This window comes from Halichoerus grypus, chromosome 1, assembly GCF_964656455.1.
Source record: "Halichoerus grypus chromosome 1, mHalGry1.hap1.1, whole genome shotgun sequence".
Taxonomy (NCBI): Eukaryota; Metazoa; Chordata; class Mammalia; order Carnivora; family Phocidae; genus Halichoerus; species Halichoerus grypus.
In genome coordinates this window covers 175,360,130-175,387,405 of record NC_135712.1, presented here as the reverse complement: position 1 = coordinate 175,387,405, position 27,276 = coordinate 175,360,130, and the positions used below count along the sequence as shown (strand labels likewise).

Genomic DNA, 27,276 nt, shown 5'->3' with positions numbered 1-27,276 from the left:
GGGTGTATAAATAACTGCAAAAGCCTGTAACTTTCCCAAATTAATTTTGGAATCCTAAAATAAAATTTACATGTTTTGGTGTAATTGATAAGGCATCAGAAATGGCCTTTTGCAGTGGAAATAAGCACACAGGGCTTTCTTCTACCCTATAATAGTGAATTAATACAGAATAAATAGGAAAAACTTTACAGAACAATGTGGTAAAATTACAGACTGTAAGTGTTAAAACAGAAATTTTAAAAATGGTTAACAGTGAAAGGTGCCCAAATTTATGTATGTAATAATTTGTTAGCTTATCGTAGTAGCATCTTTTGTAAATTAAATAGGAAACCTCATCACACCCATAAATAAGGAAGGAAAGCAAAAAGAATATTTTTAATAGGTACATGGCACCACACCCTTCCAACATGCAGCAATGAAGGAAATCCAGACCGGCGACCCGTGTCTGGAATATGTACTGAGTGAAACCATCGGGAGGGGGAGGGGTTTTTTTTTTTTAATTCGTTTTTGCAGATAAAAGGGACAGCGATCCTACCTCTTTTGACCATAGATGTTGAAAATGACGAGCGAAGTTTTGGCTTCGTCCCTTGTTTTTTCACCATGAAATAAAAGTCTTAAGCCTGTAGCTCTCCCTGTCCTAAGGGAGTGTGCAAAGGGAGGGAAAATAAGCGGCGTGGGTGAGGGGTGGCGGAGCGGAGCCGAGGAAGAGAGGAGAGGCGCTAGCCAGCCTCCGCCGGGAGGGCGTGGATCCGAGCGCAAGCCAGAACAGGTCCAGCGCTCTCGCGGCCGCGGCCACGGCCAGAGGCGGGAGGGGCCCGGCGGGATCTCAGCCCGCAGACCCGCGTGTGGATCAGCTGCAAGCGGCCGGCAAGAAACTCCCCTGGATCCGCTCGGAGCTGCTGGGCACCGCACGTCCCTCTCCCGCAGCAAGCCTGCTAGGGGGAGAAGTTTCCCTGAGGGAAGGTACGGCACAGATCTAAAGCCAAAGACGGCTCAGGTGTGTCTGGGTGGGGGTTAATTTGCATCTGTTTTGCTAGCCCTAAGGCTTCTCCCAGTTCGCCCCGTAGCCAACTCTTTGGGCGTGATGGAAGGCGGATTAAGGGTTTGCTGCTGGGAGGGGTCAACTCAGTGTGGATAGGAAATGGTGCGCAATCAGGGCTCCATCCTCGCCTAAAGCCCTAACCCGGGAAGAGACACCCCCTTTCCCAGCCCCGCCCCCTGGTGGCTGAGGGTGGATTCAAACACAGCTCCGTGTCAGTCGGACAGAGTGAACCCGCTATACGAATCCTCCAGCTCCCACTTCCTCCGCGTGGTTACGGGTAGGTTAACCCTCTGTCTTTCCTCCAGCCTCCCCCCACCCCCCACTGCCCCCGACCCTCTGGCGAGCATTCCAGACCCTCCTGGAGATTGCAGCCCTCTCTCCAGTAGGGGGTCGGAGGTCTGCCTGGGTTTGGGGTCAGTCCTGGTCGCACTCCTCCCTGCCCCTGACCATCTCTTGTGTCGTAGGGCAATGTTCTCTCCCGCACCCCACCCCGCCCCTATCTTGCTCCCATTCTCAGGGGAGGATTCCAGGTATTGGTTGGGGTTCGGTGTACGCCGCCAGCTTGAAAGGGGAGATCTGTGGACAGCAGGGTTGGAGGGCGGCGTGAAAACGGGAAGGTTAAGGAGTTCCACCGTGGGGGCTAGAGGCCAGGCCGGGGGCGTGGTTGCCATGGCTCCTTGGTAGCCGAGCTGGTGGAGCTAGAGATGCCAGTCACGGATGGTCCCTTCTTCTTTGTGCCTCTCTCTCTTTTTTTTTTTTTTTTTTTTGAGTAAGAGTGTGCGTGGGGAGGGAGAAAGTGATTAATTTGGAGAGCAGGGATTGGAGCCTGGAGGCTGGGGAACGCTGGCCCCTTGATTCTCACTCCTCTTGCACGCTATGTGAGCCGCACTTTCTCAGTCAGGGGCAGGGCTGAGGAATTCCTGCGAAAACCCAGGGGCCGAAGAAGCCGCTGTCGCGCGGGCCCAGGTACCCACGCCCGGAGCCGCGCCTTGGGGCGAGCGCGGGGTGGGTGGTCCGGCTGTCAGCCGGGAAGGCGGGCTGGGGAGCGGGTAGAAGGCGAGCGGCGAAGGGCAGGTGTCTAGTGGCACAGCAGGGCGGCGCGGCGGGGAGGGAGCCCCGCGGCTTAGCCTTATGCGAGGGTCGCTGGGGTTCGGCCCCGCCCTTGAAAACCTCGGAGGAGCCTCCAGGCCCCGCAAGTGGCCACCTGGGCACGCGCGTGCGCGACGACGAGCTCTCTGGAACGCCCGTGGGGGCGGGGGGGGGGCATGTGCGCGTGCGCGCGGAGGTGGGCAACTGGTGAGCCACCTGGGCTCGCGCCAGGCAGAGTCTCTCGAGGCGCCCAGACGGGTTCCAATTCCAGCTCCGGCGTCTCTGTGATGTGTGATTTTGGACGAGCCATTTAACTACTCCGTGCCTCGGTTTCCCCTTTTAAATAATAGAGATAATATCAATACCTTGCTTATTAGGTTTTTGCAGGACTGTAATGAGATAATCCAAGAAGACAGTTTAGCTTCGTGTTTATGCTTAATAAACACCCTAAGTTAGTTATGGTTGCTGATGGCGTTGCTGTTATTACTAATTAATCCTCAATTTAATTAGATATGGGCCATTCTCATTTCTCCGCATCTTTATATAAGGCAAAATACTGTGTTTTCTAATTTTGGAGAGTATCAGTGGATATTAAATATTACTGCCCCGTACAACTCCTACAGAGCTCTGGATAGCAGCAGATTGGAAGATATAAACTGACCAACTGCTGGTCACGTTGGCTTGTCAGTACATTGACGGAGAGAGAAGCTTAGAAAGCTATTTGGGGAAACTCAGTGATAAGGGGGAAAAAGGAGTTTATTCTACAGCTTTGTGTGTAAGATTCTATTTCCTCTTTCACAGGCTGATGTTGCAGTTGGGTTTGTCTTAATTTCAGTCTCTTGTGATGAACCACCCTATGGCTTTCATAATTTAACTTGGCTCTAGGGCGTAGTGTATAACCCAGCTTTCCATTTTATGGCCTTAAGTGCTGTGGTGGATTTACCTCTAGTAAAGGCCGAGCATAGTGTATAATCATTCCTCCCAAGCTCCTGAATATTGTCAGTGAATAAATGGAGACAAATAGTTATTTCTTGGCAAGTGTGAGTGCTGGCTATGGCAGTTCATTAAAAATCTCTTTCTGGGCATGTTTTTACCCACATCACTGCAGAAGAGTAGGACTGTGATGATTAATACATGTTTTTTAAATTGTTCTCTGTTGCATCTATACTTATGGGTCCTTTAAAGAAAAGACTGCAGATGTTTATTGCTACCTCATGGTTTTATTATGTGCTCCAACTTACCTGGTGATGAGCAAAAAAACATCCCATGGACCTAATTGTAAGAATGACAGGATTTGATATTGCACATAATGTATTTATTACCTTTAAATTAATTAATCCCATTTACTGGATTGGTTTTAAATACAGTTTAAAAATATCATTTGCTTATTAAAATATAGTTGTGTCCTGGTGGATCCAAAGCAAGTAAAACTGGACATATGTTCCCATCACAAAGTTCCTTAAGACTTTCACAAAATAGACCTGACTTTGGAAAATATTTGCTGGATTAAATATAGTTTACTTTTGAAAATTCTGAAGATAGGTTGTTTGACCCAAAATTGCTTTGTTGTAATAATTAGTCTGGTTCATTTTTTTTTAAATGGAGAATTAAATAAGAGTAATGATCAAGACTGATTTATGATTCTGCTAGGTTTTGTTGTTGCTGTTTTTAATTTCATAAAGGAAAATTAAGTAATAGAGGGGGCTGGATGGCATTAGATTTGAAGGAATGAGTGTCAGGAAGCCCTGTGAATATCAATTCAGATAGTAGAGTATTGCTTTAAGTTTGACTTTTGCATGACAACACCCCCTTCTTCACAGTGAATATGTCATCTTTAAAAGGTACCTTGAGGAATTGGTGTGACAGCTTGCCTGAAATTCATGTGATCATTTACATATTGTTTCCCAGGAGCATTGGCATTAAATGTTTCATTTGTTGGAAATTATTTTGCCCTTTGATTTATGACACCCAACAGTGCCATGGTGTCTAATACATTTTAGAAACAAAAATTTAGCTTTTCACTCTTTTGTATTTTCCCCTGAAAATCTAAGCAGTAGTGCACATGGAAAGCTTAAGTTAGGCCAAAGACAAAGGGTGACATAGAAAACCGTGACAGATCTGGAATTTGGGGAGCTAATTGACATGCAAAGGTATAAGCTAGAGGAGGAAGTTGTCTCTATACTAAGGCTGTTTTCAATGATGTGCTGTATTATCTGATTCAATCAGTGTTGCTTGTGATTTTTTCAAACCGAGACCGAGAATACTATATTTTCAATTATGAACATTTTGATTACAGCTTCATTGTAACTAACTAATTCAGTCTGAAGAGAATGCAATTATTATGGTGATTTACATACAATATGCTAAGTTAACACAGCTAATGAGTGAAAGCATAATATTCTTTCTATTCATTCCTGGAAAAATATTGTGCTAAGCATTCTTTCAAAGAAAGGATTACATTATTAGCCAGCATTTTATGTCTACCTACAGGTAGAATTGGCTTTGAGCCATTTTCTCTGCTATTGAAGTGAAATCTCTCACATTTTGGCGACCATGCCTCTCCCCCTCTTTGGGGTGCGAGGGAAGAATGGAAACAATTCCCAATTTAATTAGATATGGTGCCTTTCTCCTTTCTCCACATCTTTATTGGAGGAAAGATTCTGTATTTTCTAATTTTGGAGGCTGGTTAACACCTTAAACATTACTAATTACTGCAGTTTATTTTATGTGTGTCGCAATAGTGTAGTTAGTTAATTATAGCCTTCTCATTAGCACCATGTAGAGAATAATGAATTAACACATCCCTTTGATCGAAAGAACATCTAAGTTTATCTTCTGAGAATAAAAGTGTTATTGTGTTACCGAAAGTCACTATAATTTTCCCAAGAAACAAATTGGTTGGAATTCTCTAGCACTGGGATTGGAAGCTTGATGAATGAGTTGGATTGATCACAAACAAGAGGGAGTAGAGCTGTGGTTGCTTGGCAACCTGACATTATTCTGCAATTTCTTCTGGTATATTTATCCAGTAAACTAGAAAATTCTGTTTTGTTAACGAATGTTTTTAGTCAGTGCACAAATAGACCATAACTAATTGAGATTTTATGTATTGTGGATAAAAAATGATCCTGCTTACCTGCCTATTGTGTTTAGATAATAAAAATACAAAGAGAATGCATATTCTGTTTTCAATTTTTAAAATTTTCTGTGAAAAAAATGTTATTTTCATTTCATAATAGCTTGTTCCTACCAAGAGGTTACAATTTGTTTATCTCTTTGGAAATCAAATTGGTAGGAATATGTATGTGTTTATGTGTATATTTATACATAATAAGAATCAGAGAGTTTGAACTGAGATGAATTCTTCAAAAATTGTGGTTTGCTGGTTGAACTAACAATTTAGGTAAATTTAAGAAGGCATAAATATCCAATCCAAATGATGCTGGCAGATGATGGAATAATATATGTATTAAATATGGCAACTGTATAAATGTACGCTCTTCTTTAAACAGGGTTTCTTTTCCTGGTGGTTTTAATTGTTCTCCCTTCTGACGTTTGGGTGCATCTCATTTTCCCCATAGTTGCAAAGTAGGAGCTAAGCAAAACCATCAGCTGCCCATCTTCTAATCCAACTCTCCTTAACTCCAGGGACTACAGCGTACCACTTTCCCATTCAGCCTGTGAATTTTAGTGCGCATCAAAATTCCCTTCTCATATCTTTTTTTAATTTTTTTAAATTTTTTTTTTTTTAAAGATTTTATTTATTTTTCAACAGAGAGAGACAGTGAGAGAGGGAACACAAGCAGGGGGAGTGGAAGAGGGAGAAGCAGGCTTCCCACTGAGCAGGGAGCCCGATGTGGGACTCGATCCCAGGACCCTGGGATCATGACTTGAGCTGAAGGCAGACGCTTAACGACTGAGCCACCCAGGTGCCCTCCCTTCTCATATCTTCACATTCTTGAGCACACGTTCCATTTTATGCATCTCATAAACCTTATATTGTCTGGCACCGTGAGAAGCAAACTGGTGCACTAGCTAGAGTAATCAGGCTGCCTGGGTTCCAAATCAAAGTCCGCTAACTCCTTGGTGTGTGACCTTGGCTAAGTCATTTTAATCTAACACTGATTTCTTCTATGGAGTGGAAGTTAATATCCATGCCCAGCTTGTGTGCATTATTGTGAACATTATAGGGAACAATCTTTATAGACAGCTTAGTAGAACTTACTAAGCACTCAATTAATTCTGGCTTTTAATTATAATAATTATCCATCTATTCCACATTCAGTGTATGAATGGATAGAGAGATGTGCTTCTGCATATGTGTGTGTGTGTGTATCCCTTTGCATGTGAATAAGTGTGAACCGTCATCATGGCACAATCAAATGGAAAATTGTTGATACGTACGTCAGTTATGCACGCATATAGTAGTAGCGATTGTTCAACGTATTTGAAAGATCCCAAGAGTACTGGTTCTCAGTTTGAACTGAAAGGAGAATCACCTGTAGAGCTTTTTAAAAACTACCAACACAGATGAATTCCATCACAATCCCTTGGGGATGGTAACTAAGACTTGTGGATTTTTGAAAGCTTCTGGTGAGAGTAATGTACCTGGAGGGTTGAGTACCACCGACTTAGATTGGGGTAGATGTTCTTGAAGATCATGTTGGCCTGACGCATTGATTTGCAGTTACCTCGGTGTCATGAAACGTGGTTGGAAAAGAAAGAAAAAAAAAGCTTTGGCAAACCTCTGAGGTTTTTCTTACTAATTCCTTTGGTTTAAACAGCATTTTATTCTCTGAAGAGCTCAAATGCACTTTTCATTTACTGTGTATTATTTCATTTCTCAGCCAAATGTCTCTATGAAGATGGTAGGAAAGAAGTCATTATCTTGATTTTGCAGATGAACGGAATGAGCCATACTGAAATTAAGTGATTTGATTAGATTCATACATTTAGAACAGACCCAGATACCAAGATTCCTGTGACTTTGAGTCTGAATGTTTCTCTCTTTTGCCTTGAGATTTCAAGTGAGATAGAGAGAGAATTATTTTTTTAGGACTAAATAGTTGTGTAAGAAAAAGTTGTATAGATGTGAATTTCCACCTTTCTTGTAAGTATGCATTGCAACAAAAAGCAGAACTTTTTTTTTTTTTTTTCCTGAAGAAGAGGCACTATAGTCTATTTAGGATCCAAACTAATGTCCTTTGGACTAAACCTAGCCTACATATGTGTTTTATTTGGCCCAAGGAGTGTTTAAGAAGTATTTCAGCCAACATTTAAAACCCAGGGACTTTACATAAAAATTCATACTTCTGACTTATCTTTAAAAACTTGATGTCCTCACAGTATTGAACCTGAGTGTCCTGAGAGTGCCATTGGCTGGAAGTGGGTAGCGTGTCCCCTTGACAGTTTTAAAGGACCCAGAGTTTTGTGTTTTCTCTGAGTAAGACTTGGTCTCCTTTTGCTTTTACTTTTATTTTTTCTTATGTATAAGCATAATCAAAGAGGCAATTGAAGGGAGTTTCAAGAAGGGACCACATCTTTTTGGACAGGCTTGAGGGAAACCAACAAGGGCTGCCAAAGAGCCATTATTGCCCCTCATCCAGTGGGACAGTGCCAAGAGAAGTTACTAAGGAGGTGAGAGCAGTAGGCCTGGGAAAGGCTGGCAGCCAGGACCTGTAAAGAAACAGCCACAGTCAAGTGGCAGATGCAGACCACCTGCTCCTTCCTCCGAGTGGCCAAACTTGACCAGGAGTCAGATGGCAGGGGAACCTGGTTGAAGTGGTCTGCGGAGATGGTTTCCTCTGCACAGAGTAGGATGGAAGAAGGTGGAGAACGGATTGGAACCTGAGGTTAATGGAGAATATCCAGCACACCTTAAGCCTTAAAATTTATGGAACGCAGGTGATGGGGAAGGAGAAAGTCTGAATTGCCAAAAGTAGAACAAAATGGAAAATCATTAAATTTGTGTTCAGGGCCATCTTCCTCTACTTTCCTTTGTCATTCTGTGCCCTTCGTTCATTGCCCTAGATGGGCATGCTCCCATTCAGAGGTGGGTTTCTGCTGCAGTCTCCAAACTTCCAGACAGTTCTGTCCATTCTCCTGTATAATCTCCTCTTTCCAAGATGAGAGCTGAGACAGCAGAGAGACTGATGCAAAAGGCATATTATAGCTTCTATGGTAAAAGGTTTGCATTTTTAGCAGAGGTTCTTCCCTAACAAAAGCTTTTGCTGCAAGTGGTAAATCTGATGCTAAGGATTGCAGGTGTTAATGCCTGTGAAGTGGAGATACCCTCAAATAACAGTCTGACAGCTTAAAGTCACTGTAATCTGGACATTTGAATCTCCGGAGGGGTATCCCTCTTCTTTGGCATAGTGGTATCGGGGTGAAGAGGATGAAGCAATAATCAGGGATGCATTGGTAGCATACTGATATGAGGCATTTGTGTTCCCTGGGGCTAAGGGATGTAATTCACAATGTAATGGAAGGCAAGTAGGTAAGAAAAATGTGGTGATTTTTGATCATTTGATGCAGTTGGAGTTGATTGTGAATTCAGTTCGTTACTGCGTCAAAGACCTTTGCTAAGGAATGTAAAGTGACAGAATATCAGCTTATTATGGGATGTTTTGTGTACTGATGTGTTCAAAGGAAACAACACATCTCATGCAAAATTTCAAGGGAAGACCTTTTCTGACACACTCAACAATACATTTCCATCCATTCAGAAGATTACTTTTGAAGATTTCTATTGAAAAATTATAATGTCTTGCAATATTTAGACGCTTTCAGCAGAGATTTTTTTTCCTTATCATCTTGCTTGACTTTTACAGTTACATGATGAACAAAAAGGGACAAGTTGTTAGCCCATTTTATAGATGAAAAAACAAGCAGGGTCTGATAACTGGTTAGGCAGTGTTTGTGAAACCAGAATTAAGGCTCAGATATCCTGATTTGTGATCTAGTTCATAGCCCACACTACTGCTTTTAGATGTTCTTATTCACTTATTTTTGAGATTTATTTATTTATTTGAGAGAGAGAAAGCAGATGGGGGGAGGAGTAGAGAGAGAGAGTCCCAAAGTGACTCCCTGCTAAGCACGGAGCCCAGAATGGGGCTCGATCTTAACGACCCTGAGATCATAACCTGAGCCAAAACTAAGAGTCAGTTGCCTAACTGACTGCACCACCCAGGCGCCCCTAGATTTTATTTGAAACAAAAGAGAAATGTGTTATAGCTGATGAATTAAAAAAAAAAAAAAAATTAGAGTTAATGTATAAACTGAAGGATGTAATGAGTCTAGGGGAAATATTGAAAACATTACCAGTTATATTTCCAAGGCTGAATGTAGCCCTGCCCAAAGATAAGGAAATTTGATTTTCCATAGCTTCTTTAATTCTATGATATATTGATTGACTGATTGATTGATTGATTGATCGTAGGTCCTATGAGATACTGACAAGTCATTTAAAAAGCTTTTATTGAATAATTGTTTTATACTAGAGACAGGACTAAGGCTGTGCCAGGCTGATGCTTAAATAGCTACCACTTACTGCATGTTTATGATAATATTTTGCAATCTCTGCATCAGTGATTTGTGTAAAGTACTATTATTATAATACCAATTTTAAGCTGGATGACATAGACCTAGTGGGCTTTTTTCCCAAGGTCATCCTGTATGGCTTAGAAGTGGCAGAGCCAGGACTCACCGGGACTCAAACTCAGAAGTATCTGAGTCCCAGCCCCAAGCCCCTAACTGCCACCCTGTGTTCCCTTTGAGTCTCTCATACACCTTCTGCACCCTGTGTCAGTTCAGGGTGCTATAACAAAGTACCATAGCAGAGTGGCTTATAAACAACAGAAATTTATTTCCTATAGTTCTGGAGACTGGAAGTCTGAGATCAGGGTGCCAGCATGGTCTTCTTGTGAGGACCTTCTTCCGGGCTGACTTCTCTTTGTATCTGCCCAACAAGAATGGCAGGAACACAAGAGAGCTCTCTGGGGTCTCTTTTATCAGGGAATTAATCCCACTCATGAGGGCTTCACCTCATGAACTAATTACCTACCAGAGGCCATAGTTCCAAATATTATCACATTGGAATTTGGGTCTCAATGTATGAATTTTGGGGGAAGCTCAAACATTTAGTCCTTTGCATGTCCTTTCTCTTCTCTCTTGGACTCCATTCCCCAGGTGTGCAGTGTCCATCGGTGCCCTCCTGAGGAGCAGGATTCTCTCACTATAGTCTTCATCAAGAGCTAGCACCCGTCTCTGTTGTTTATCCAAATTTACCTGTTCTGTGTTACACTATCTCAGTTAAACAAGTGGAAAAATAGATACAAAGGATTCCTCTTAAGGTATTACCCGAAAATGCATACTTATCCCAGGAATGGCAGCATTTAAAAAGACTATTTAAAAGCTTTAATGCAAATAATTAATTGTGAGGGACTTCCATGTGGGAGATACATTGGGAGAGGAGGACATTTGTGTTCTCTCCAAAATTTTGTCATGAAAGCATTTGATGCCTGATTTTTTCTATAACAGTCCCTGGACACCAGTATATGTAAAATTCAACCTTTACCCTCCCCAAAGCGTTTGCTTGCCCTTATTACCATTTCTTATTTCTTGGCAGAAATGTTTCTGTTGCTCTGTCATATCAATATGCATGGATTTCCCTCACGTCTGGATGTTATATATAACCAATTGCATTACACGGTTGGCATTTCCACAAAGGTGTGAGTATCTGCCACTCCAGATTAATATAGAAATAGTTGGCAATGGCAGATGTCATATACCAGCCTGACTGTTCTTGAAAATGACACCTATCATCATGATGGCACTATCTTTATTAACAGCTGTCAATTAAGATAAGGCTTTGAAGGAAAAAAAATTCAGTGCTATTCTAGGCATGGTCAATATATTTGGGATTTTGAGAGGTAGTTGGTGTTTTGGTTTGGAGTGTTTAGAAGCAAATGCTATTATTATCTTTTAATGTGCAAGATATAAGTAGCATTCTCAGATGCTGAGGAATTCCAACTCCTTTTTCTATAATAGAGGCAAAAATGTTTGCTTTCTGCTTTGGCTAGACAGCCAGTCCCATTTCTTTGGACTTGATGGAATGGATTTGCTGTAGGACTTTTGTCTGACCCACGTCTCCTTCTCTAGAGCACGGTACTTGGCGGCTTCTCAAGAAATACATCTGTTTTTGTGTTATAAATCCAGAGACTTTCTAAACTTGTTCTGTAAAATGCATCTGATGACTTAATGGAGAATTAATTTATTAGATTAAAATATTTAAGGCATTGGACAATGGCAAGAAATTGAAAACATTGCCCACAGTGGTAAGCAAACAAACAAAAATAATAACAATTTTAACATCTATAGAGTACATCAGAATGAATAATAGACTCTTTGGATTATTTACTATTGTTCACTAATTTAAGATGTATACTATTTTCCATAAAGGAGATCTGAGTGAATGAATAAAAATAGAAAGCCCAAATAAAGATGTTTAAGTTTGACCTTGATTCCATTTTGCTTTGTAATCTCTAGCAATTAATTCTCAGTGGGGCTAGATTTCAAAGGGTCTCAACAGACCACTTTTTCCATGTATAGAAGCTTCTGCATGAAATTGATTTGGGCTGAATTTTTTCACACAGTTGACTTGCTTGAAATAATACTAAAGGACCACCATTGAGCAATTTGGATACAACTAATGTGTGCTTTTGTGAATCAGGTTCAAATAAACTGGATTTGACCTTAACCACTAACCCCTCAAAAAAGGGCTGGCAGTCATCACAGTGAATGCCATCCAATTATGTATAAAAATTGATATGAGTCCTCTCTTCCTGTGGAGATGGCAGCCATCACCTACTTGGCATCATGGCTACTCTCAGACCTCTGATGAAGCCCAAGATCATTAAAAAAAGACCAAGAGGGGCACCTGGGTGGCTCAGGTCCTTGGATCGAGCCCCGAGTCAGGCTCCCTGCTCAGTGGGGAGGGGAGTATGCTTCTCTCTTTCTCTCTCCCTCTACCCCCTGCTCGTTCTCTCTCTCTCTCTTTTTCTCTCTACCTCTCAATTAAATAAATAAAATCTTTTAAAAAATAAAAATAAGAAATAAAAAAGGACCAAGAAATTCATCCAGCACCTGTCAGACCGATATGTCAAAATTAAAAGCGACTGGTGGAAGCCCAAAGACACTGACAATAGGGTGCGCAGAAGATTCAAGGGCCAGATCTTGATGCCCAGCATTGGTTATGGGAGCAACAAGAAAACAAAGCATGTGCTGCCCAGTGGCTTCCGGAAGTTCCTAGTCCACAATGCCAAGGAGCTTGAAGGGCTGCTGAGGTGCAACAGATCCTACCGTGCAGAGATTGCTCACAATGTCTCCTCCAAGAACCACAGACCCATTGTGGAAAGAGCAGCCCAGCTGGCCAACGGAGTCACCAATCCCAATGCCAGGCTGTGCAGCAAAGAAAATGAATAGTTGGATAGTTTATGTGCACATTGTAGTTGTGTTAATAAAATCAGAAAACTAAAAAAAAAAAAAAAAAAAAAAGTGATAGGAGTTGTTTGAATTGGAAATTGACCTCTATACCCAAAACCTGCTTTTGAAAACTTGGTTACTACCTCTGTTTTCCTGTTTCACCAGCTGTAAACTGAGGATAGAAACAGTTACCACTGCTTCCCAGTGGCAGCTGGAGGATTAATGAGCTAATATTTGTAAAATGCTTTGAAGACAAAAGTGCCAGCTATTATTATTACTAATAAACCATTTTTCTCCAGTGTAATGTTGGACAGCGGCCATTAAAAACTCATTACTGTATTTAACAGTAAAACAATCTGCTACAGCCTTGTATTTACTGCCTCAATTAAGCATGCATTCCACTTCCTTTGCCCCTCGAAATTCAGAGCTGATGAGGAGGGACAAAAAGGTGTGTGTCATCATTTCCCAAGTTCATTTAAATAATGGGGTTAACAGACTGGATGCTTAGAGTGGAGAGTAGTTGGATTGTTTCTACTGAAAACTAGACTGTGTCCTTAATGGGAAGCTAATTTGGCTACACATTTGCTTCTGTGCTCTATGAAGGGAATGGAATGCCCAGTTCTAGGTTTTTATTCAACTGGATTTACTTCACATCTACTGCTGTTGAAGATTGTATTCCAGTGTCTTGGTGGTTCAGACTGGTTCCGTGAATGACACAGTTTATGTGGGCGGTTGTATGGTGTGTGTGTGCATGGTGGAGCAGGGCTGGGTGTGCTCTATTTAGAACTCATGCCAGACGTGAAGTAGAAAACTGAAGTGATTATTTCAGCCGCTTCCAGTCCACAAATATTAAAAAATAAAACTGGAGGTCTTGAATTCTACAGAGTAGTTCATTAATCTGTAATTGATGTGTTGTATTAAATCCCTTCGATACAAATTTACTTTGATCTACGTGGATGTTCTTAAATACTGCATGATACAGGTAGCATAAGCATTTCTCACCTATTGCCAAAACAATGCTCATTTTCCCCATGCTGTTTTACTACTGCAAATAAGAGTAAAAGATATAAAATGAATCAATGACTGTAATCACAACAAGTACATCTGAAGTCTATTCACTAGCTACCTCCAGTCTCTAAATCCTAAACCAATATCTAAAGGTTGAACAAAAGAGGCCTCATAGCAGCATAAATTCACTGAATTCACTACTAGCATTTTGGTATGGAATAGGATAACCCATAACCAATGCTGGGCATCAAGATCTGGCCCTTGAATCTTCTGCGCACCCTATTCCTTCCTCACGCAGTGACTACTCACTCTTAATTTAGAACCATTCTAATAAGCATAACTCTGTTTTATTTTAGTGGATGACAGAGTATAAACTGCAAGTTAGAACAGATGATGGAAATTTTGCAGATTCGTTCACAGACAAAAGAAATTATAGTTAGCATCTCTTCAGCAAGGGAGGAGAATGGAAAGGCTAGAAAGAGGCAACTCAGAAATCATGATGGCCTTATGAGTGGTCCCTGAGTCATTAAGAAATTATGAAATAGTTTAAACTAAAAAAAAAAAAAATCTGACATATCACCTATGTGAGTATAGATCATTAATCTGAAAATCAAGTGAAATCATCTTTCCTAGTGATCTACCTGTTTTAAGAATGTTACATGCAAATACAAAACAGCAATATTAAAATTCCCCAAACCTTTTACAAGATGTCCTTCTAATAGCAATGCACTAATAACTATCCAAGGTACTATTGTTTGCAGATGAGATTTTGCACTGCAAGTGTATCACAGTATATTTTTTTATTACTATCACTTAGGGAGGCCATGCTTTGTAAATACTATCACCATTTCCATTGACTTCTGAAATGGAGCTCATGCTATTTTCATCATTTATTTTGTTGAATTGTGCATGGGGAATTCACCATATGGCTTTAAACTGTTTAAGACCTCAGTAGGAATGTGTTTTGCATATCAGATTCTTGGGGGAAATACACAAGTTGCTTATCATTTGGAAGAAAAGTACCTGGAGACTTATGTGTAGCTAAGAGGGGAAATGATGAAAAATTAGTTTTAATTGTGACTATGTAGCAATTTATGTAAAATGTGAAGGGGTACTGTTCGGTTACCTATTGCCACATTACTAACCCATAACTGAAACAACAACCATTTTATGAAATCTCATGCTTTTGTGTGTCAGGGACTCAGGCAGGGCTAAGATGTGTGATTTCTTCAGCCCCACCTGGTGACAGCTGGGGTAACATGGTAGGTTCAGATGGTGGCCGGGTTGGCTAGTGGCCCCAGGATAGCTTCACTTGCATGTCTGGTGCTGTACATGTGCAAGGGGGGGCTGAACTCAGCTGTGCCCCTCTTTGGCCTCTGGCTATTTTCGTGTAGCACATGGTCTCTCCATGTTGGTCAATGGAGACCTCTCAAGTAGGTCATTGGACTTCTTACATGATGGCTCAGTGGTCCAAGAGTCCAATTTAGAAGATCATCAGTTCTGGTAAAAACTGGGCCTGGGACAGGTTCAGCATCCCTTCCACTCTGGTCCAAACCATAAAACACCAGTCCATATGCAAAGGGAGCACTCATGCAGCTACCCTGCTGTGCTGGAGGGTTCTACCAGACAGGGTAGGAAGAACTTGAAAGACATGCTAATCAAGAGAATTATTATACCCCCCGTGATACCATTTACTCACTCCATGACTGATTACAAAGTGGAAGAAAACTTGGAAGAGGTAGAAGAACCCTGTGCCCCAAAGGGATTCCTTTCCCTTCCTCCTTCCTAGATCTCTTATGCCCAGGAGCACACACGACTTAGAGAAGCTCCGGAGTGTGACAGGAGAGTGAACTTTGGCTAGCTGGAGGCACCCATGTCTGGAGAGGGAGGCTAGAAGTGAGAGGATGGGCAGCTGAGGACATTCAGGCTGAGATGCTTTAGCAGGATGGGCTTTGCTGATGCTCTGTACCTCCCAGCCATTTGCATTTATCCTTACTCTTCCATTTAGCTCGGAAGTGGCTTGGCCTTGGCAGCACTAGGGCTCCCCCAGCGAAACTCAAATGCCTGGAAACATGGAGTTGACCACTCAGATCGCACAGGCACTGGGCTTGAGGAGGGATGGAAAAGAGCCTCTCTGTGTCCTTCTGTTTATCTTTTACAGCCACAAACGAAAAAGGAGGCAGGCTTCTTGCACGGAAATGATAATTGTGCATTTGGCTTCCGTCTTTCTTTACCTGTAACTTTCAGAAACAGGATTGTAACGGAAAGGCGATTCATGGGTGGTGAGTACCAACATCATTCTCGTATCTTCCTGCAGCGCTGTGCGAGCGCAGAGCAAGAAGCAGGTCAAGAATGTACAGCAAGGGAGCTGTCTTGGGCTGTTTCTTTTCTCTTCAAATGCTCCCTGATAATGGATGAAGAATAACCGCCGCCATGTCTAATATGGGTTCAGTTTGTGTTCTCATCGCCTCTACTTCTGTATTTCCTCACACCTTCCCATCATCTTCTTCCTTCTGTGGCATGCCGATTTTTCTCTCAGTGCTTGGGAGCCACGCATACTATCATTCTCATACCTCTGTTACATTATCCCACTCTTCTGATAAACACAGATGTTTTTCTCCTGCAGTCTTGCCAAAAGCACGTTCGGAGTATTGCACTATATTTTTCATATCTCAGAAACTAATTCAGCAGGTAAAATGCAATATATGTAACCCTAAAATGCTCTGTTATGGTGAATTTAATTCTATAATGGTAATGCTGGAAATTGCCTTTAAGTAAGGGACAAAACATATATCATTTAATGGGATTCTTATAAAAATTAGGTGTTAAATAAATGAATACATAAATAAAAACTAGGTGTTTAAGCAAGGTAGGTATTAATCCTATTCAGAGAGGTTAAGGGAACTCCTGGCACCATTTCTGTAAGAGGGGAACTGGAAATCAGATTGTCTGATTTTTGTCTTAAGTCATTTTCACGACAAACCACTTAGCTGTTGATAAAATGTTCCCTTGTTCAGAAAACTTAGTGTTTTCTGGACAGGTTCATTTTTAGATGATACAACCTATAAAGCCGTATTAAAAACTCTTGGGACTGTTGAAACACAAGCAATGCTCGGATTTTTTCCTGTGGTTTCTTTTGTTATAGCAAAATACATTTTTACTACAGCAGAGAGCACCTTCTGGCCGGTCTTGCTTTAGCACTTGTCCATCTTCTGTCCTCTGCATCCTTTCTCTACTCTTCCATGACCACAAAGCCTGCTTCAACTTTCTCTTTGACACACTGAGATTTATTTCTCGTGAGCCATTCTGGATAATTCCATGTTCAGTCTTTTAATCACTAGACCACTGTAACCTTCCCCTCACTGGATTTCTGCCCTTTGTCATCATTCTTCTCCACGAAGGTCTAAATGTCCCTGAGAAAATCCCCTTTCTCGCTTGTCACTTTGACCATGATGTCACTTACTTCCCGAAAATTTCCCCTGGCTCCCCACTGCTTTGCAGGCCAAGTAACTGTCACACTTGGTTTCCACATTCAGCCGGACTCAGCCTTCATTATTTCTTTCTACTTTCCTGTATCCTTAGAGACCCTCTCCTTTTACCCAACAGCTCGCCGTTCCAGCCTTTTTAGAGCTCCTGTCTTCTCAGACACTTTCTTTTTTTAAATTTTTTTTAAAGATTTTATTTAATTTATTTGACAGAGAGAGACACGGCGAGAGAGGGAACACAAGCAGGAGGAGTGGGAGAGGGAGAAGCAGGCTTCCCGCTGAGCAGGGAGCCTGATGCGGGGCTTGATCCCAGGACCCTGGGACCATGACCGGAGCCGAAGGCAGATGCTTAATGACTGAGCCACACAGGCACCCCTCCTGCTGTTCTTTCTTCTTAAAATAACCGGTCACTTGATCATCTATTCTCTAAGACTCCCCCAAATACACCGTCTTCATTATTTTTGTCATAAGGTACTTAACATTTTTAACAGCACATTAAAAGAAAAAAGTTTTGCTTTAAAACTGAGGTTTTATTTCATTACTGTAAATGAAACACCAGTGTAGTGGGAAACAATGAAAGGTAATTACAAATGTTAACACAGTGAAAACAGTCCAAGGTCATTAATGGTAGCTGGTTACAAATTACCCACCTACCTGCCAAATGCTCTGGGTTGAAGTTCTGCTCCCATTCTCCCACTATAAAATAGCAAGATTAGTAAAGTTAAAGTGTCGTTAGTGATATATTAGGACCTACCTGAGACTTCACTTTTTTTTTTTTTTTTACAGTCAGAAAGATTGCAAGACAATTCAAAGGGGATATTCGCTCAGGTCATGCCCAAAAGGGCTTCCTAAGATGATCACAGTACTGAGAATAGTGCTCTAGAATATGCAGCCCAGCTCAAGGAGGGTGAAGACATCCCTTAGAAAAATTCATCACACTTCTCTGCCTTTATCTTAGTATGTGCGTGCATTTAATCATGAAATGAAAATTTGTGAAGTTCTTGCTGTATGAAAATCACTATGCTGGATGGATAAACTCCAAGGTGAATTAGACACAGTACCTGGCCTGAAGATGCTTACAGTTACCACCAAATATACACCTATAAAATAGTATTAATATGAACATATATGCATTTTCTGGGGTCCGACACTCCTGAAATGTTGTAAACCTCCAGTCTAATTAAGGATATATACTCAAATAAGAACAATGTAGAGGACCAAAAATGCCCTAGGAGAATACATAGACAATATATGGTGAGAATAGGAGAGATTATTTCTAGTTTGTGCACTATTAAAAGTGTCAGGGGGCACCTGGGTTGCTCAGTCAGTTAAGCATCTGCCTGCATCGGGCTCCCTGCTCAATGGGGAGTCTGCTTCTCCCTCTCTCTCTGCCCCTCCCCACCACTGTGTGCTCTCTCTCTCAAGTAAATAAATAAAATCTTTTAAAAAATAAGATGAACGTGTCAGAAAAGAGGTAGAATTTGAAAGGCAAAAAAGAAATTTCATTGCAATTACCATTTCTCTGAAGCAAAATAAATGTGCAAGCCCTACTTAATGAGCAATTAATTTTTAGCAGTATTTATCACACCAGAGTCTAGTGCCATTAGAGAAAACCTTCTTGTGATAAAATGTGATTTGATTACCTTTCTCAAGTTCCAAAAGGCTTTTCCATGTATTATAAAACAGGAGCCCTCCCCAATTTGGCATAGACTTAGAGAAAGCCAAACCTGGGTGGAAGATGGCGAGCCAACCTGAAGCCTATTTGATTGACAAGTCAGGGGGTGTGGATATCCAGAGCCATCATAAGGATGTTTGAGTTCTATGACCTTGGAGGGTGCTTTCCAATTCTGAGATGACCAGGAAATCAGATGTTCCCAGCAGAAAAACACAGTGCCTTCCGTGTTTTCTAGGTGGGTTTTCTTCTCCTTTATGTCTCAGAGTACTGCTGACTCTGTGTTCTGTAGTCCCTTCTAGGACCTGGTTCTCAGTCATAGAAGCTCAGATAATGCAGATAAGGCTATTGTGTATTTAGTTCTCTATACTTAATATGCTTGTGAAATGGGAAGAAGGAAAAAAACAAAGGATAGTAATGATAAGGTCATCAAATACTAAGAGCTGACTGTGAAACACTAGGATTTTCTATATTGTTGTTTATATTTGTGTAATTTTCATATATTTTTCAAGTGAAAGTATTTTGTGCCTTTTTTTTCTTAGAAACACTGAGGTCACATGCTACATTATCAATGTCACTTTTTTTTTTTAATTTTATCTTTTTTATTTATTTAAAAAAAATTAAGTTTTATTTATGTAGATAATATCTACACCCAATGTGGGGCTTGAACTCATAACCCAAGATCAGGAGTTGCAGGCTCTTCCAATTGAGCCATCTAGGCGCTCCCTTTTTTTTTTTTTTTTTTAATACCACTTTCTTATTGGCCATACTAACACTTACATAATTGACTTGTTGAGTCTTCTGTACATTGCATTTTAATTACACCAGTAATTTCACTTTTTTTTTTTTTTGAGATTTTATTTATTTATCGGAGAGAGAGAGAGAGAGCACAAGCAGGGGGAGCGGCAGGCAGAGGGAGAAGCAGACATCCCGCTGAGCAGGAAGCCCAATGCGGGACTCGATCCCAGGACCCTGGGATCATGACCTGAGCCGAAGGCAGATGCTTAACCAACTGAGCCATCCAGGCGTCTCCAGTAATTTCACTTTTTTTAAAAAAAGTAGGGAAATGAATATCCACAATATTGATTAGTGATGGATATTCTTGCTTTTGCTAGCACCTTGAATAATGCATCCCTCTTTTTGATTACTGTGGATATTTTATTAATACAGAAAATACAACTTTTTAAAGTTCAAAGGGAAGAAGCACTTGTGTTTAGTAGAGTTGATAAAGCAATAGTGCAGTGATGTGAAATATTCTAGCTTTATCTTCTGAAGTTATTCTTTGCAAATATTAATCATGTGCACCTAATAAGTAACAGTGACAAGGCATAATTTAGAGACTATGAAATTGAGAATTTGAACACACAGCATGTGCAGGCATACACATATGTAGACAGAACTGCTCTTTGGTAAATCTATATAACCTCACTTATGCTGAACTCACTCTCAGGATCTGCTTTCTCATCAAGTATTTATCATCAAAATGAAAACTTCTTAAAATTGTCATGGATTTGCTTATACTACTATATGTTAAGTGTAAAAAGTAACATTTATTTCTTGGCCTCATACTAGGTGACTAATTATAAAACTGTTCTGTGCATTGAAGCACATCTCTCAAAAGCTTTACAATCTGATTTTTGACAAATGAATGATGCAATAGTGAAATTTGAATGATGCCATCTATTGAATGATGCGATAGTGAAATTTACTTGAGGTGACCATTTCATGAATTCAGAATTTTTTTTTACTTTCAGCATTTCTACTCATTATTTATTGGCTGAGTTTCATCAAATTTGTCAACTGCCAGCCTAAAGCTTTGGAAATTGGTATGATGAAAATTCTGAGTGGGAATAAATGTCTTTAGAGATATTTTAAACCCAAGAATGTGGGATCTCAGACCTACCTGTCCAGATATGGCAGAAATGTAAACAAAAAATGATGTTTAAAAAAATACTACCATATTTTAGAGGAACAGTACTAATCAGATAATATTTAAAAACTCAGGGGTGCCTGGCTGGCTCAGTCAGTGGAGCGTGTGACTCTTGATCTTGGGGTTGTGAGTTCGAGACTCATGTTGGGTGTAGAGATTACTTAAAAATAAAAATTTTTTAAATAAGTAAATACAAACTCATGACTGGTGGTACAATTTTGAATTGAGGTATTATGGGGAAAACATCATTACTGGAGTTTGAAGTTTTGGCTTTTTGATGTTGTTTGGCAGAATAATTCTAAATACTACAGTTTTTTTTTTTTTCTTTTTGATTTCCTGTGAATTCAGAGCTGACTTTCTTATATGACAGTTGAAAAGAATCTTCTTACTTCTTGTGTATTCTTTTTAATGTGGCCAGGAGAAAGATTAAAGTGAATACTCTCTTTCATAAAGCGGTTGAGAGTTGATTCTGAAATAATGTACCAGACAGTGCTTTTAGAGTGAAAGAATAGCCTCAGAACCCTAAGATAGTCAACATATACCAGACCCGTCTATAAAAAAACATAAAATAGTTTGTGTTTATTGATGCCTTGTGTAAGATGTGGATTTACCAGAAGCATTTGAATTTCATATTTCCCTATGACTGCTAACTGACCAATGATATTGGTAATATATTTAGAAAGTTTATTTCCTCCTTAAGCATAAGATGCCCATCGGACATTCAAGGAACATTGCTGGAGGCGACTTTGACATTGACAAAGTGGAACATACATTTGGGAAAGGGCTGTTAAAAATGGCCATTCATATCCAGAGAACTAGCATTTTCCCATTTGCTAGGATTTTCCTAATTTGGCAGTGGTTCCTGGATGCCACACCTAGACTTTCTTTCTTTAGCAATGTTGATTTATGGAAATGCTTTGATAGAGGCTCAAAAGCTAACACCAAATTCAGCCGTGCAGAAAGACTCCAAATCATATTCTTCTTTTTTGTCAATATTTTCACTAGGGCAATGTGAGATATTAAATCACCTGGAATTAGTTATGTGCCATTTCAGCAACCTTTTGTGCTCCATCTGCCACAAGCTGTTTGTGCTGATTAGCAGTTTAAAAGTCTGCAGAGGAGGGAAATTTTCAGTAGCTTTTTTCTTTTTTTCTTTTTCTTTTTTTTTTCTCTTCAGTCCTGTGTGCACTGGGGTAGGAATTACCCTCTATGTAACTCCTGAATAATTTGGTTGAACAGATTCATGCTGGAAAAGAATAGTATCAGAAAAATTTACCTATGTGTCTATAGCTATGCTCCCAGGTACAAAAAAGGAGAAGAATCAGTGACTCCAAGTGAAGTAAGTGTGTGTGTGTGTGTGTGTGTGTGTGTGTGTGTGTGTGGCTCTGATTCCAAGGAGTCATTCATTCATTCATCAAATATTTATTGAGCTGTTTATAAATTCCAGGCACCGTGCTAAGCATTAAGATGAAGACAAATTCTCTGCCTTCCAGGGTTGACCATTACTAAGAATGTCAGCCAATAAATAAGTAAACAAATAAAATCATTATAGGAAAGAAAAAAGGACGATGGTAGAGAAAAATGAAAGGAGGAACTTATTATAGAAAGGGTTTTCTGAGAAGATGACTTTCCAGCCAAGCCAGAAAGGGAGGAAGGCTCACGGAAGGAGCCAGAAGGGCAGGGTTCCAGGCAGAGGGGCAGCAAGCGGAAAGGCACCGTGGAAGACAAGAATTTGGCATGGTCTGGAGCTGACAGAAGGCTAGAACCTGGAGCGTAGGGAGCTTGGGCGCAATTGGCACAGGAAAGGTTAGGGCAGATCTTGTGAGCCCTTACAGGTCATGGATGAGAATATGAATTTAAAGCACCGTATAGGAACTTCAAAGGAATCCAAGCAGTTAAAGCAAGTGGATCTGATTTATGTTTATAAAAAAAAAAAAAATCACTTTAGCTGTTGCGTGAAGAGTGGATTGCAACAGGGAGCAGGATCCGTTGGTGTTCCACATGGGGAATGAGAACAACTCGGACTTGAGCTAGGGTGCGATAAAGGGGATTTGTGAGACTGTTTATTGTACTTTTAATAAGATGATACGGGTGGTTTGGGGATTGTTGTGAGAAATAGCACACAGTCCCTGCAGGCAGAAACCTACATGGGAAACAAGTACAGAATATGTAGTTGTGAGACAAGGAGGTTTAAGATATGTGTCGTCGCCATGCTGCCTCGCTGCAGAGGGATTTGGATGAGCCCCAGGAGGGCTGAGGAGTGGGGCGAGTGACATTTAGTGAGCTTCTGGACTGAAAGAGGGCATGCACTCCTGAAAGAATGTGCTACACTGCACTGGAGGAACCTGCTCATTAATTCTTACAGCACTTTTGTGTTGGGTATGGAAGATGAAAGACATTTTCCATTCAATTATTGATCATAAGCATGATATGTGTTGATCAAAATGGCAAGATAATTTGTATCAAATAGAATTCGGTTATCCTTTTTTCCCTTGCTATATTTTAATATATATTTAAGTTTCCCCAAGTGAGTAGAGAACACAGTACCCACCTACCCCTAAGGAAAGAACCATTCTATTGTTAAAAGTGTTACTGAATAGCAAGTAAATTATGTTGACTTTAACCCAAATGCCCACCCTATTTTTTGGTATATACATTAGTAATGTGAAATGCTTCTAAATGTGTCCTTCTAGGAAGATTAAAGTTTAGACTTTGGATGTTTATTTTCATATTTATGTGAAAAAGATACAATTTATTAGTTATATAGATAATGACAAAGAACAAAGAATAAATTTTAAATTCATAAGAAAAAAACAACACAATGGAAAAATGGGCAAAGAGAAAGAACACATTTTAGAAAAAAGAAACTCATTTGGTCAAAAATAATGTAAAAATACTGGACCTCACAATAATCAGGGCAATGCAAATTAAAATCTCAGTGAAAACAAATTGTAGTTCATCCATACCATGGAATACTACTCAGCAATCACAAAGAATGGACCTATGCAATAACATGAATGACTCTCAAAAGCATCATGCTGAGTGAAAGAAGCCAGACACAAAAGGTTAAATACTGTATGTTTCCATTTATAGGATATTCTGGAAAAGGTAAAACTAGAGGGACAAATAAAATCAGTGATTTCAGGGACTGGTGGGTGGGGTTGGGAGTTGAGGTGATGGAAATATTTTATATCTTGATTGTAGTCATGTTTAAACAACTGTATACTTTGTCAGTACTGAATTGTACATTTAAAACTTGTTAATTTTACTCTAGGTAAATTATACCTTAGTAAAGCTGATTAAAAAAAAAAAGCAATGAGGATCTGTGTTACATTTATTGGGCTATAACAGTGAAAATATCTAAAACTGAATGTTGTGAAGATATCAGGAAATGGGAGCATTCATGCTCTGCTGATGTGAGTAAAAAGTGACAGAACCCCCTTTGGGAGGAGGAATTCACAATAGCTAGGAAGGTTGAAAATATTTATACCCTAGGATGCCCCAGCCATTCTGTAGCTGCATGATTACCCAAGAGAAGTGCTCACACATGTGCTCAAGGGGAACTATACAGTCAGGGAGGAAGAATTTCCTCTGCTATTCAAGGTCCTTCTAGCTGGACTAAGAATCAAATTGACATAAGACAGATTAATGGGAGAAAATCAAATTTAATTTTGTACACATGAGAAATCCACACAAACATGGAAATTCCAAAGACAGGCAAAGTGAGGTATATATGTCCTTCTGACTAAGAAGAAGGGGGTAGGGGTCTGGGACTTCAAAGGGAATGAATGCAGTCCTCCGGAAGATGAAAAAGAGTAAATGCTTGGTAAAGAAATGTTTCTGGGCTACTCAGAAACAATGGACATAGAGGACTTTGATCAAACAGACCTTGCTAGTTTTCCCCTTATCTACTGTAGTAATTCATATCATAATGTAGTTATCTATGGTGATAGCTCTCTTCTTGGAGCAGGACCTCTATCTGTATTATTATTAGGTAGTTGAGGAAGGAAGTAAAGAACTTTTCCTGAATCTGCTGGGTTTTGGTTGCTTTTAACTCAAAATAATCTTTATACCAAAGTGGCTCATCTTGGGACAGCCTGCCTTTATCCCCTACAATACAAACTATGTTCTGTGCAATCATTTGTTTTGTTTTGTTTTTTTTGGTAGGCTGTATGCCCAACGTAGACCCCAAGATCAAGAGTTGCATGCTCTCCTGACTGAGCCAGCCAGGTGCCCCTTCATGCAACCATTTGTAAGAGTAAAAAGTGGAAACAACCTACATGTCTATCAAAAGGGGTTAAATAGCTTGAAATATATAAAATATTTAGTATATGCATGTTGACTTCTATAGAACAGTTCAAATGAATGAACTAAATATAAATGTAGATTTTGAAAATAATTTATGTGAAAATAAGCAAGTGTCAGAGTGATACCTTGTATATGATAGTGTTAAAAAATAAAACTCAACTGAGTAAAATTTTAAAATCTTATGCGCTTTATTCAATGATTCTTGAATCAGGCAGTATCCCATCTAGCAGATAGAAAGGAGCTCTGAGTAGCTGTTCAAAATGAAAGACTTCTAGGGGCAGAAGGCGGCACATACAAGGATTAGTAGCAAAAAGTGAATTGTTTCAGACAAGGTGACTTTCCTTTAGAAGGCAGCAGGGGGTCTGTTGGGCCTATTACCTCCTAGTGCTGACCAGGGATTCTTAATTGACTGGTGTAAGATTCCATTCCTGGGACAGGCTGAAACTGTAACTATTAAGGCTTGTTGTGGTTAGGCTCAGCATAAGCAACTCCATTTGGGGCCTCTTGTCTCATTGTCAACAATACCAATTATGTGAATTAAAAATACTCATGCAACATTTTATTTATAGAATAGTATAAAAAATGTGTTGCTTGCACATCAAATTAAATATGTTGGTTCTTTCTAGGAGTAAATGGAGATGGAATTTAGAAGAGAAATTAAGGGACTTTCAACTTAATTTCTTGTATTTTATTTATTTAAATAGTGATTTCGGGGGGCACCTGGCTGGCTCAGTTGGTAAAGCATCTGACTCTTGAACTCTGTGTTGGGACTTTGAGCCCCATGTTGGGTTTGGAGCCTACTTAAAAAATAAAAAAATAAAAATAAAAAGTGAGTTCTGAGGCAAATATGACAAAATGTTAATATTTAAAAATTTAGATGGCAATTATGTAGGAATCTTTAAATTCTATTTCCTGTATCTAAATTTCTTCATAAAATAAAAACATGTAAGCTACATTGCAAAATTGCCAATATAGAATTTGTGTTTTTTGGTCAAGTAGAAACATTATCACCAAAGACTGATAATGAACTGTTTCAGCTCTTGATTACAATGTAGATCTATCAGAATGTTTATAGGTAACAGACCCTAAACTCATTCAGAGATTAACTTGCTTAGATCTAAGAGAAATCTCATGCCTTTCCATTTTTAATTTCATGGTAGTTGTCAAAAACTAGACAAAAAGTCAACTCAATCTCCTCTTCAGAAGAGTAGAGGTAAACCACATAGTCACACTCCAGTACTTTTTTTTTTTTTTTTAAGATTTTATTTATTTGACAGAGAGACAGTGAGAGCAGGAACACAAGCAGGGGGAGCGGGAGAGGGAGAAGCAGACTTCCCGCTGAGCAGGGAGCCCGATGCGGGGCTCGATCCCAGGACCGTGGGATCATGACCTGAGCTGAAGGCAGACACTTAACGACTGAGCCACCCAGGTGCCCCAGTCACACTCCAGTACGTAACATCTGTACAAAGACTTATATATACATGAGTAGTACTTAGTATTTCAGGTAATCTTCCTGATGTTTATGTTGGTTCTGTAAGTGTTCTTGCTGTTGGAATATAGATGAGCAAACATTGAAGAGGGAGTTTAAATTACGTGTTTAATATTAAGTTCATGAGACTGTAGATACTGTACTTATGCAAGATATTACTCTATTGTATCTTAATATTTATTGACTTAATTTATAGAAATATTTTATGTGCTCAAAAATGATATGACTATATTTGTGACAAATCTTACTTAAAAATTTAGGTTTCTGGGCGCCTGGGTGGCTCAGTTGGTTAAGCGACGGCCTTCGGCTCAGGTCATGATCCTGGAGTCCCGGGATTGAGTCCCACATCGGGCTCCCTGCTCAACAGGGAGTCTGCTTCTCCCTCTGACCCTCCCCCCTCTCATGAGCTCTCTCTCTCTCAAATAAATAAATAAAATCTTTAAAAAAAAAAAATTAGGTTTCTATAAGAAGCAGCATAATTTTAACTTAGGCTTATGGATATAATATTATTTCATCTCCTTGCAAAATAATTGAAGGCAGCATATATTTTGTATCAACCTAAAGAAGTACCAAAAACTGGCTCCTGAAATCAAAATCTAGGTTCTTATCTACATACATCTGTGTTACTTGACCTATATTCAATTCCTATTGTAAACAATTACCACCAGATTAGTGGCTTAAAACGACACAGATTTGTTCTCTAGAAATTCTGGAGTTTAGACGGCCCCAAATCAAAGTGTCAGCAGAACTATTTGCCTTTAGAGCCTCTAG

The 27,276-nt window shown here is 40.0% G+C and overlaps 1 protein-coding gene across 9 annotated transcripts in view; it reads left to right on the top strand.

Annotated features, from left to right (window-relative positions):
• Positions 1-569: 569 nt before the first annotated feature.
• CHL1 (cell adhesion molecule L1 like) overlaps positions 570-27,276 on the top strand; it is a 207,272-nt gene continuing 180,565 nt past the window's right edge. For 3 of the 9 annotated variants that reach the window (XM_036071624.2, XM_036071625.2, XM_036071618.2), the window contains exon 1: positions 1,188-1,319. The gene's annotated coding sequence lies outside the window, so the exon portion shown is untranslated. Of the gene's footprint in view, positions 998-1,187; positions 1,320-1,837; positions 2,009-27,276 lie in introns of those variants that run through there. The other 6 variants (XM_036071621.2, XM_078075952.1, XM_036071623.2 and 3 more) reach the window with 5 other exon arrangements.